Consider the following 9,312-nt stretch of genomic DNA (forward strand, 5'->3'; position numbering starts at 1 on the left):
GGTTTCTCCCTCTACCACCACCCTGGAGAAATAGCAGCACCCAAAATTTTCAGGTATGGAAAACTTCCAACTAACTACTTTAGGAGCCATCTTGATTCCATATTGGGGCCTGGTGATGGAAAGTGGCTTGGCAGTTCATGTCGCTATGGCAACCCAAGTTTCAGGTTGATGGGAACTAAAGTTGTCATGGCAACAAGGAGGCGAGGGTTTTCTTTCCACTGCTGCTAGTAATTAAAAATAGCATCCTGACTGGCCACTTCTCTAGCCTGCCATTCATATGGCGACCAGCCTGCCGTTTGAGGATCTTAATTCATTTAATGGCAATCTAGATAACTCAGCCTAGCATCATCTTCCCCCACAGCACTGTTCAAAATTATTGGGCAGGGGAAAAGGTCTCATATTTTGCTACTCATTTTATGCCAGAGATAGGGATAATATTACCAGGTAACATTTAATTCTGCACAGGTATCCAAACATTAGGTGAGGGGGACTGGGTGGTTTGGATGCTTCGTCTTTTTAGTTTATTCCTTGGAGAATGGACATAGCTCAATGATAAACCATGTGCTTTTCATGTTTTGCATCTCCAAAAAAAGACTGAAGTAGACTCTTACCCGAAACCCAGGAGAAACTGCTGCCAATCAGTGTAGAGCAGTGGTTTCTAAGCTTCCCCAACCCCCCAGACCACTTGAAAATTGCTTAGGGTCTTGACGGACCACTTAAATGATTTTTCTGCCTGTAGTAGCAATTGCTCTGCTAGATGCTGTATGGCTTTAATTGTATTTTTATTGCTTCTTTTATTACTTATATTGTATTTTATTGTATTGCAAATTGAATTTCATAGAATGCATTATGAAACAAAATATAAAGTAATAAAATACACTATAAGAAAGAAAAGAAGCATTAAATTCAATTAAAAAGCAATATGAATATTTAATGTGCTGCACCCGCTATTCATAGCCGCTGCTCCTGCTGATCTTCGAAGAAACATTCCACCTGAATGAAGCTGGTGTAGCAAATATTAAACTAAAAGGCCCGTAATGTACATTGTATTCACGTTACACCGTGGGGAGGGAATCTTGTGTGTGTATTTGTTCCATATAAGATAAAATCCCACAAAACAACACGTAATTTTTCAGGGTCATCCAAGCCTTTGGCAACATGGTAATTTATGAGTTACTTCTTCAACTCAGGCTAAACTCCACATATTTTAAAAACAAAACCAGAAGTAGCAAATCCTGCAAGGTTTTCCACTCTGGGGCACGTAAGCCACGTATATCCACGTCAGGACTTCCTTTCAACATCCCATAGATTTTGTAATCAAAGCTGCAATGAAGTTGGAATGGGAAGCTTGAGTATCTTTGGGAAGCTTGAGTATTTTGGGGAAGCTTGAGTATTTTTGTCATTTCTTGGCAAAACATTGTCTAGAATTTGAATACCTATGGGCTTTCTGAATAATTTTAATCCATTTGGACCTTCAAACAGGTTTCTGAATACAGTGGTACCTCGGGTTACATACGCTTCAGGTTACACACTCCGCTAACCCAGAAATAGTACCTCGGGTTAAGAACTTTGCTTCAGGATGAGAAGAGAAATCGTGCAGTGGCGGCGCAGCGGCAGCAGGAGGCCCCATTAGCTAAAGTGGTGCTTCAGGTTAAGAACAGTTTCAGGTTAAGAACGGACCTCCAGAACGAATTAAGTTCTTAACCCGAGGTACCACTATAGAGAGCTTCCATCTGAAACAAAAAATATCAAGTCCATATTTGTGTTTGGCGTTTTGTCCCACAGATACTGAGTATTTATAGAGTGGAAAGCCTTATAAGTTCTTTATATATAAAATAAGTGGGGAAGCGTTGGGCTGGGTACTAAATATGGCCATCTAGGCTTAACTCTATGCCGCTTAAAATTCTTCGCAAGCCACACCACCTCATAGGATAATGCCTTTTGGATTTTGCCCATCTAGGTAGAGAAAAGGTGCAGAAAGCCTATAAAAGGCTAAATTTGCCTTCGTTGTTCTGCTCGCTTCTTCCTCTGGTCCCACCCACTACTGATATGGCCCCTGGAAGGCTTCCCAGAAGGGAATGTGGCCCTCAGGATGAAAAAGTTCCCCAACTCTCACATACCCTCCAACATTTCTCCAATGAAAATAGGGATGTCCCATTCAATAATGGTAATTTTACAATTTATACCCCCACACATCTTACTGGGTTTCCACAGCCAGTCTGGACAGCTTCCAACACATATAAAAACATAATAAAACATTAAACATAAAAAAACAACTTCCCTATACAGGATTGACTTCAGATGGCTCAAGGGTTGGAAAACTCCATACCATCCAACATTTCTCCAATGAAAATAGGGACATCCTAAGGAAAAGTAGGACATTCCAGAAACCGAGACAGCTTCTCTAAATCAGGGATGTCCCTGGAAAATAAGGACACTTGGAGGGTCTGCTCTGATACATATAATAATATAAACAAATAGTAGTAGCCAAAGATATGCCAATGTATCAAGCCAGGTGAAACAAAACTAAAAAGTGATGAGGCAGCTGGAGACTGACTTTCCCAGTGCTTCCATAGAGTAACACCACATAAGAGATGGAACTAAAATAGGGCTGCCAACTTTGAACTGAAGCTGTTCTGTTGACTCCTGCATAGCAAACCTCAGGAAAATGGGCAGTTTTAAAGTGTTTTTTTATTTTACTTTGTTCTGACCTGTTGGAAACTCTAAACTTGAACCCTGACTTACTTAGCATTTCAGTGCATCGAAACTCCTCTAAATACCTTGCACCAAATACTCCTTTTCTGATCTCTTTCCAATATATTCAACCAAGTACAAGTTATAAATGATAAATATGTCTGGGTGTATGTGTGCCGTTTTGCATGATTTGAATAACTTGGCAGCATTTGGAAAGCAACATTCTAATACCTTCATTGGAGAGATCTATGTCCTTTCCCAAATATGACTCTGGGGTCAGCAGCGAATGCTGTTCATTGATCCTTACCTGCATGGATTGTGAGCTGTGAACATGTTCTACTTAAGCTGAGCATAAACAGATGGCCACAGGAGAGGGGTGACACCAACATAAATTGACTGAGCTAGCAGCACAAGTGCCCGTTTTGCTTTAAGTTCCTATCAGGGGACTGTTACCAGATTTTCTAGTTCAAACCCTGGGAGGATTACAAAAAAGGGTTTCCCTGGGCAGCCTCATGATGACGCTTGGGCTTGGATGCAGCTGTGCAAGGATAGGAAGAAGGCATTTCAGCAAACAACTTGCGGTCGCTCAGCCAGGTCAAAAATACAGCCGAGGAGGGTTGTGTGTGTGCTTCCTTGGCTGCTCAGCTTAGCCTGTAAAGTATCACCATTTACAGCCAGGTCAGAGGTCATGGCCTGCTAGGCCACAGGGCAGGGCCAGCACCTCTCACCCTTTGTCAGTGATTCTGAGCCTGCATTCCTATAAACTTCCCCAGGCTGCTGGTTAATGTCCTTATATCCCAGCGCTAGAGATTGCCACTAATCGGTTTCTTGGAGGGGAAAGGGGTTAAGCTTTGAAGAAGCAGATCATCAACTTTTCTGTCTTTCCAATATGCCTGCTGATACCTGGAAATGCTGCTGAAGAAGGGAGCATAAAGCTCCTAGGATTTCCCCCCACCCCTTGATCCAGAAATCCCTGATCCTTTTCACAGGACCAAAATAAAGCCAGGAACACAAAGCACCGGTTCATACAGCCCTTTACATCACTTGGTTTCTCCTTACTGGGTTACTCAGCAAACAGATGCTGACCAGTAACCGAAAGTGTGAACTGGCTCCACGCTGAAATACACTGTGTGCTTAAGATGACATGGAAGCTTTTTCTGCTATTTGATCTGTAAAGACTCACACTCACATGTGAGGCCTCAGTGGAAGCTGCAGTGATCACATGATGAAAAATGCATGGGGGAATCAGCCCCAGATCCAGTATAGTGTGTGGCACAGGGATGGGGGACATGTGGCTCTCCAGGTGAACAACTCCCATTGCCCCTAGTTAGTATGGCTAATATGCAGGGATCATGGGAGTCGTAGTCCACCAACACCTGGAAGGTCACTGATTTCCAACCTTTGGTGTAATGGCTGGCATGTTGGACTACATTTGGGAGACCCTGGTTCAAATCTCTGTTTTGTCATGATGGCATTGAAGCTCTGGGTCAGTTGTTGTTATGATGATAAAAATTAAATGGGTGAAGCTCTGACCTCTGTGGAGCGAAGGTAGAATAAAAGTGCAATGTGAAATAATAATAGATCAGGGATTAGGTGGTCTATATTTATGTTCATTCCAGGCACTTGTTGAATGGCATGCTAAAAGCAAAGTATGACACTGTCTTTTGTGGACTGAGGCCCTGTGCCGTGGCATAACAGGTAGAAACCAGCAGGTGAAATTTTCCATTGCTACATCATCATGCCAGGGGAAAAACTTCTCTTGCCAACATCTGTCTGTTATGCAGCAATTAGGGGCATTGTTACAAGTGGAACATAAGGATTGCTACTGATAAGTTGGAATAGAGTGTTTCTGTTTCAGATGTAATTCTCAAATCAGTGCCCAACACTCCCTCTGCGAAATAATTATCCATCTTTTTTGCTCAGTGGTAGAGCACACATTCCCCAGGTTCAATCCTTCCCATCACCAGTTAAAAGGATATCAGAATTTAAGGGTGGGAGAAAAATGTGATTCGGTTTACATTTTTCCATGAACCTTCATACTTCCTGAAACAATATGAGCCTTGCTTTTGAGATGTGCCCATATCCAAATCTTGTAGTTCTCCCAGCAAATAGTATGTACAAAAATGGGTATATTCGGGGAATGCAAACATGAAAACCTTATATTGGGGGGAAATAACACACAATAATGCATTATGTTGGAGAAAATTGCATGCAAGTAATGTGCATATTAATTAATTAATAAGGGATGCAGGTGGTACTGTGGGTTAAACCACAGAGCCTAGGACTTGCCGATCAGAAGGTCGTGGTTCAAATCCCCGCGACGGGGTGAGCTCCTGTTGCTCGGTCCCTGCTCCTGCCAACCTAGCAGTTTGAAAGCACGTCAAAGTGCAAGTAGATAAATAGGTACCGCTCCGGCGGGAAGGTAAATGGCTGCTCTGGTTCGCCAGAAGCGGCTTAGTCATGCTGGCCACATGACCCGGAAGCTGTACGCCGGCTCCTCAGCCAGTAAAGCGAGATGAGCACTGCAATGCCAGAGTCGGCCATGACTGGACCTAATGGTCAGGGGTCCCTTTACCTTTACCTCTTAATGTGCATATTATTTTAAAAAAACAATTGCACTAAAATGCTGACAAGTTTTCACGAGGACTTCAAAAATTGTAACTGCAGACTGATACGAAAATGTGGTGAACTGAATTTAGGATTGGCAAAATTAGAAGCTGAGAGAAAACCAGAATTGACAGATTCACCCATCCCTATCTCACAACAGAAGTGCAGGGAAAGATACCCACGTGCGATCCTGGAGGATCCCTATCAGTCAGAGCAGAGGAAAGTGGGATACATGGATTAGTGTCTTGACCCAATATAAGGCAGATTTATATAATATAGGAGGATTGCGTTTTCCGTAGGGGTTACATTCCAGAGGAGTAGCATGGAAAAGCAAAATCGTGTAAAGCCAGAACAATTCCTTGGAACCATCACCCTATGTGTGCCATCTTACCTTCTGGAGCCAGCACAAGATCTCACAGGACCGTTCAAGATCTCATGTGATCTCACTAAGGCACCCAGAGCCTGCGTGCAACCTTCCCAGAGCCCAGTAAGCAAAGTGGAGGGCTTAGAAATGTTTTCCGTGGTGGGAACACCCGCTGTGGAAAGAACTTTTTAAGCTCTCTAACCTGCATATAGGGTGAACTAAAGGTGAGTTAAGTTAATTTGGGGGTAAAACTTGGAATAATGTCTGCTTCCCTCTCCCCCAACCCCCAGCAGAGTCCCAGACTCTGGTTTACCTTTATAAACAAAAATGGAAGCTAAATCTGACATCAGTAAAGAAAGTTAGAAAGCAAAATATGGAGGCAGTTTTCTAGGACTTATTAGGCACATACGGATAGGCTGCTATTGCTGAGGACATGTGAGACATTCTTGTATCTTCCTTGCTGAAGAAATTCATTCTCTTCAAATATGAGTAACTTGCAGGAAGATATAGCCACTGCTATGTGTGGTCACTTTGGTGCAGTTATTTTCACCAGTTTGCCATGGTTTCGGAAGGGAAGGCAGGGTGGGGTAGGTTCTTGCCTGCTTCACACTGTTTTTTTGTGGACAGTGGTTTGTTAAACAGAATAATTGGTTCAATTAATTTGGCCATCTCATGCTAAGGTTGAGAAGGGAAAACAGGGAAATGGCTTGGTGATTCCCCTTAGGCAACTTTGGAGGTGGTGGGTAGCTTCTAAGGCACATAGCTCAGGGCTAAAGGGTGCAGTGGTGTCCAAACGTTTTTCAAAAAGGGCCAGATTTGATGAAGTGAAGGGCCGTGGGGGCCCACCTGCTTTTTTCCGGGGGCGGGCGGGACCTAGTCTACTACTTCAGATGCATGAAATGTTTCCCTGAGTTATAGATATGTACCAGGTTTTAGTCTGTGAAATATCATGCCTCTGAGAGGCTGCAGCCCACAGAAGCTTATGTCATAATGAACATGTTAATCTTTAAGATGCCACAAGACTCTTGGTTGTTTTTGCTGGAAAAGACTAACATGACCACCCCTCTGGAAACAGTTAATTAAATTGTAATTAGTGGATGCTGCTCCATTAAGGCAACTGGGACACTACCAGGGTATAAATAACATGTTGTTGTTGTTGTTGCTACCACCAACTTCGGACTGTCCTCAGCCAGTCTCCACTTGTCTGGCTTCTTGCTGATAGCCAATTGGGTAGGGGCTCTGCCTGTCATTGGGTCTGGCTTCATCTCCTGTTGGTCTCCACACTTTCTGCCCTTCCAGTCCCAATGGGCACCATCTACCGCTGTCCATCATGTTGATATTTAATTGATACTTGACACCGAGCTGTGGAATTCCGTCCCCACAGAAGTGTGTCTTGCACTGTCATGGTGTAGCTTTCCCTGTGTTCTGAAGATACACTTCTTTACCTTGGCCTTTGACTCCTGAGTTATATAATTCCTAGGATCCATTCAATTTCATCTGGCTGCACAGTCATTTGTTTTAATTGATTTTAATATTGAATTTTTTATGTTTCTACAGCCTGCCCTTGGACCTTATGGCAAAGGAGTTGTAATAACGGATAATAGCAATAGTATTCAGCTAAGCTTTACTCAAGAGTAGACCCACTGAAATGAATGGGCCTAACTTAGGTTCTACTCTGAGTCTATTCAGAGTAGAACCTAAGTTAGGGTCCACTCTGAGTAAAATGTGGGTGGATACCACCAAAAGTCTCTGGGTATATAGAGACAGAGCTGGCCCACACATGAGGTGGGGTGAGGCAGCCACCTTATGCGGCAACCCCCAAGAGGCATCACCTCTGTTCCACTGCCTAGCTTTGCTGCTGGTCTCCCTGGCCTTCAGGGGCAGGAGGAGACTAAGGGCAAAGCTATGTGGAACACCTCCCCTCATGCTAAGCCAGTGAGAAGGGAGGCCTTCGGCCATCCAGTTTTGTCACTGGAGTGGTGGTGAAAGGTGGTGGTGATGTCCCTCAACCCACTCTGAAGGGGGGATGTCCCCCATCCCACCTCTTGAAAGGAGGAGTTGATACAAAGCCCCTCTGCTGGGTGAGAACTGGAGTTCTGGAAGCCCCCTGTCTAGAGCCACAACGTTTCCTTAAGTGCCTCTTGAGTCTTGGAGCAAATGTGCTGAGAGAGCCTTTCTGCTGGTTTCCCTTACTATTAGTGGGTGAATGTTGCTGTCTTGTCCTGTTTATGAATTTTCCTGGGGCTGCTGGCAACTGAACCCTGGAACTAGAAGTACCAATTGCCTGACCCAACATGTCAAGTCTGATAATAATGATTTTTACAGAAATAAAGGAGCTTGTGTGCTGAGCACATTTTCTGAAGACCTTAATGGGGCTGTGATGGTATCCGTCCCTCTGGGGATAAGGGGTATTTGCCAGCATGAGCTGCAAGTAAGGGTGTTTTGGTTCTCTCCATTTACCATTTCCCCTATCTTAAATTCAGTTGTCTGATGCAAGTTAATTAATTCATTATCTTTAAAAAGCCTTGTTAGTATTGTTATAGATTTAGGGTAAACCCTAGAAATCAATAAATTCTAGGATTGTGATTATTTGGGGTGGGAAGGGAGAGATACAAGCTGCAGAGGAATTCCTGGGCTGGCTTATGCAAACCAACTTGGCTGAGCTATGGCTATCAATAGAACAATTGAGGGCCATCAACATGACAAGGTCTGGGATCCATCTTTGGCAGAGGCAGACTGGAGGCTGCCTGCCTTGCTGCCTCTTGAAATGCCTATGCTGTAAGATCTGGACTCCCTCCATGCAGACTGAAGGTGTAAATAGGTGACTAAACCCTATTTCTTAAAGCACGACAGTCTCCGCCATGACTTCCATTCTCCAAAGGGACACAGACCCAGTGTACGTACCTAGGAGTCCATGGGCTTTTGCCACCACTCAGCAGACACCCAGGTTTTGTAACACTATTTTCAGTAATTTAGTACAAATTTCTCCTAATGGACACATTTCTGTGTGAGGGTTTTGACCAATGAAAAGATTTTTGTAAACAAGTTTTCCACATTATGATGCATTCTTATACGCTGCTTTCAGATACATATGCATCTTTGTGCACAGTTTCCCTGCATATATGAATTTTTCTATGCCTTCTTTGGTAGGAGAACTGCACCGCAAAATTAAGAGAAGGGCAAATTTCTAACAAATGGATGCATTGGTTTGGCAATCAGGTAGGTTCTCCTTTAAGTGCAAGCCAAAGTAAATTTCTGCTCCATCCCTTGTTGCAAGGTGTGGAGATTGTGCCCCTGCCAAGCACCTGCTTCGGAGGGCAGTTCCCTCAGCCCCATCATCCCTTCCACCCCCAAACAAAACATTCTTTTGCAAACAGGAAATAGAATTTCCTTGGAAAAGGCACGTTCATTTGAGCTGCCAAGCTCATCTGCGCTGCTGTCCTCCGTTCGGAGTTTCCTCGAAGGACTGTGGCAGGATGCTTTCCAGGTTGGCCCGGGAGCGTGCGCAAGGGAGACATCCTCCCTTTGTTGGCTATTGTTAGCCTTCCGTCACCTGCAGAAGCCATCGGTGGCGTGACTCAGGCCCTTGCTATGTCTCTAGGAAACAGGATGCATGGCAGTGAGGTGGCCTGGGGTGGGGGCCAAGG

General features: G+C 44.1%; 1 long non-coding RNA gene across 3 annotated transcripts in view; it reads left to right on the forward strand.

Annotated features, from left to right (window-relative positions):
* LOC310698106 overlaps positions 1–8,885 on the forward strand; it is a 34,794-nt gene extending 25,909 nt beyond the window's left edge. For 2 of the 3 annotated variants that reach the window (XR_014521313.1, XR_014521314.1), the window contains one exon: positions 8,816–8,885. This is a non-coding gene — a long non-coding RNA (uncharacterized lncRNA). The remainder of the gene's footprint in view (positions 1–8,815) is intronic. The other variant, XR_014521315.1, reaches the window with a different exon arrangement.
* The last annotated feature ends 427 nt before the right edge of the window (positions 8,886–9,312 follow it).

Source organism: Podarcis liolepis (assembly GCF_965112155.1).
Source record: "Podarcis liolepis genome assembly, chromosome: Z".
NCBI lineage: Eukaryota > Metazoa > Chordata > Lepidosauria > Squamata > Lacertidae > Podarcis > Podarcis liolepis.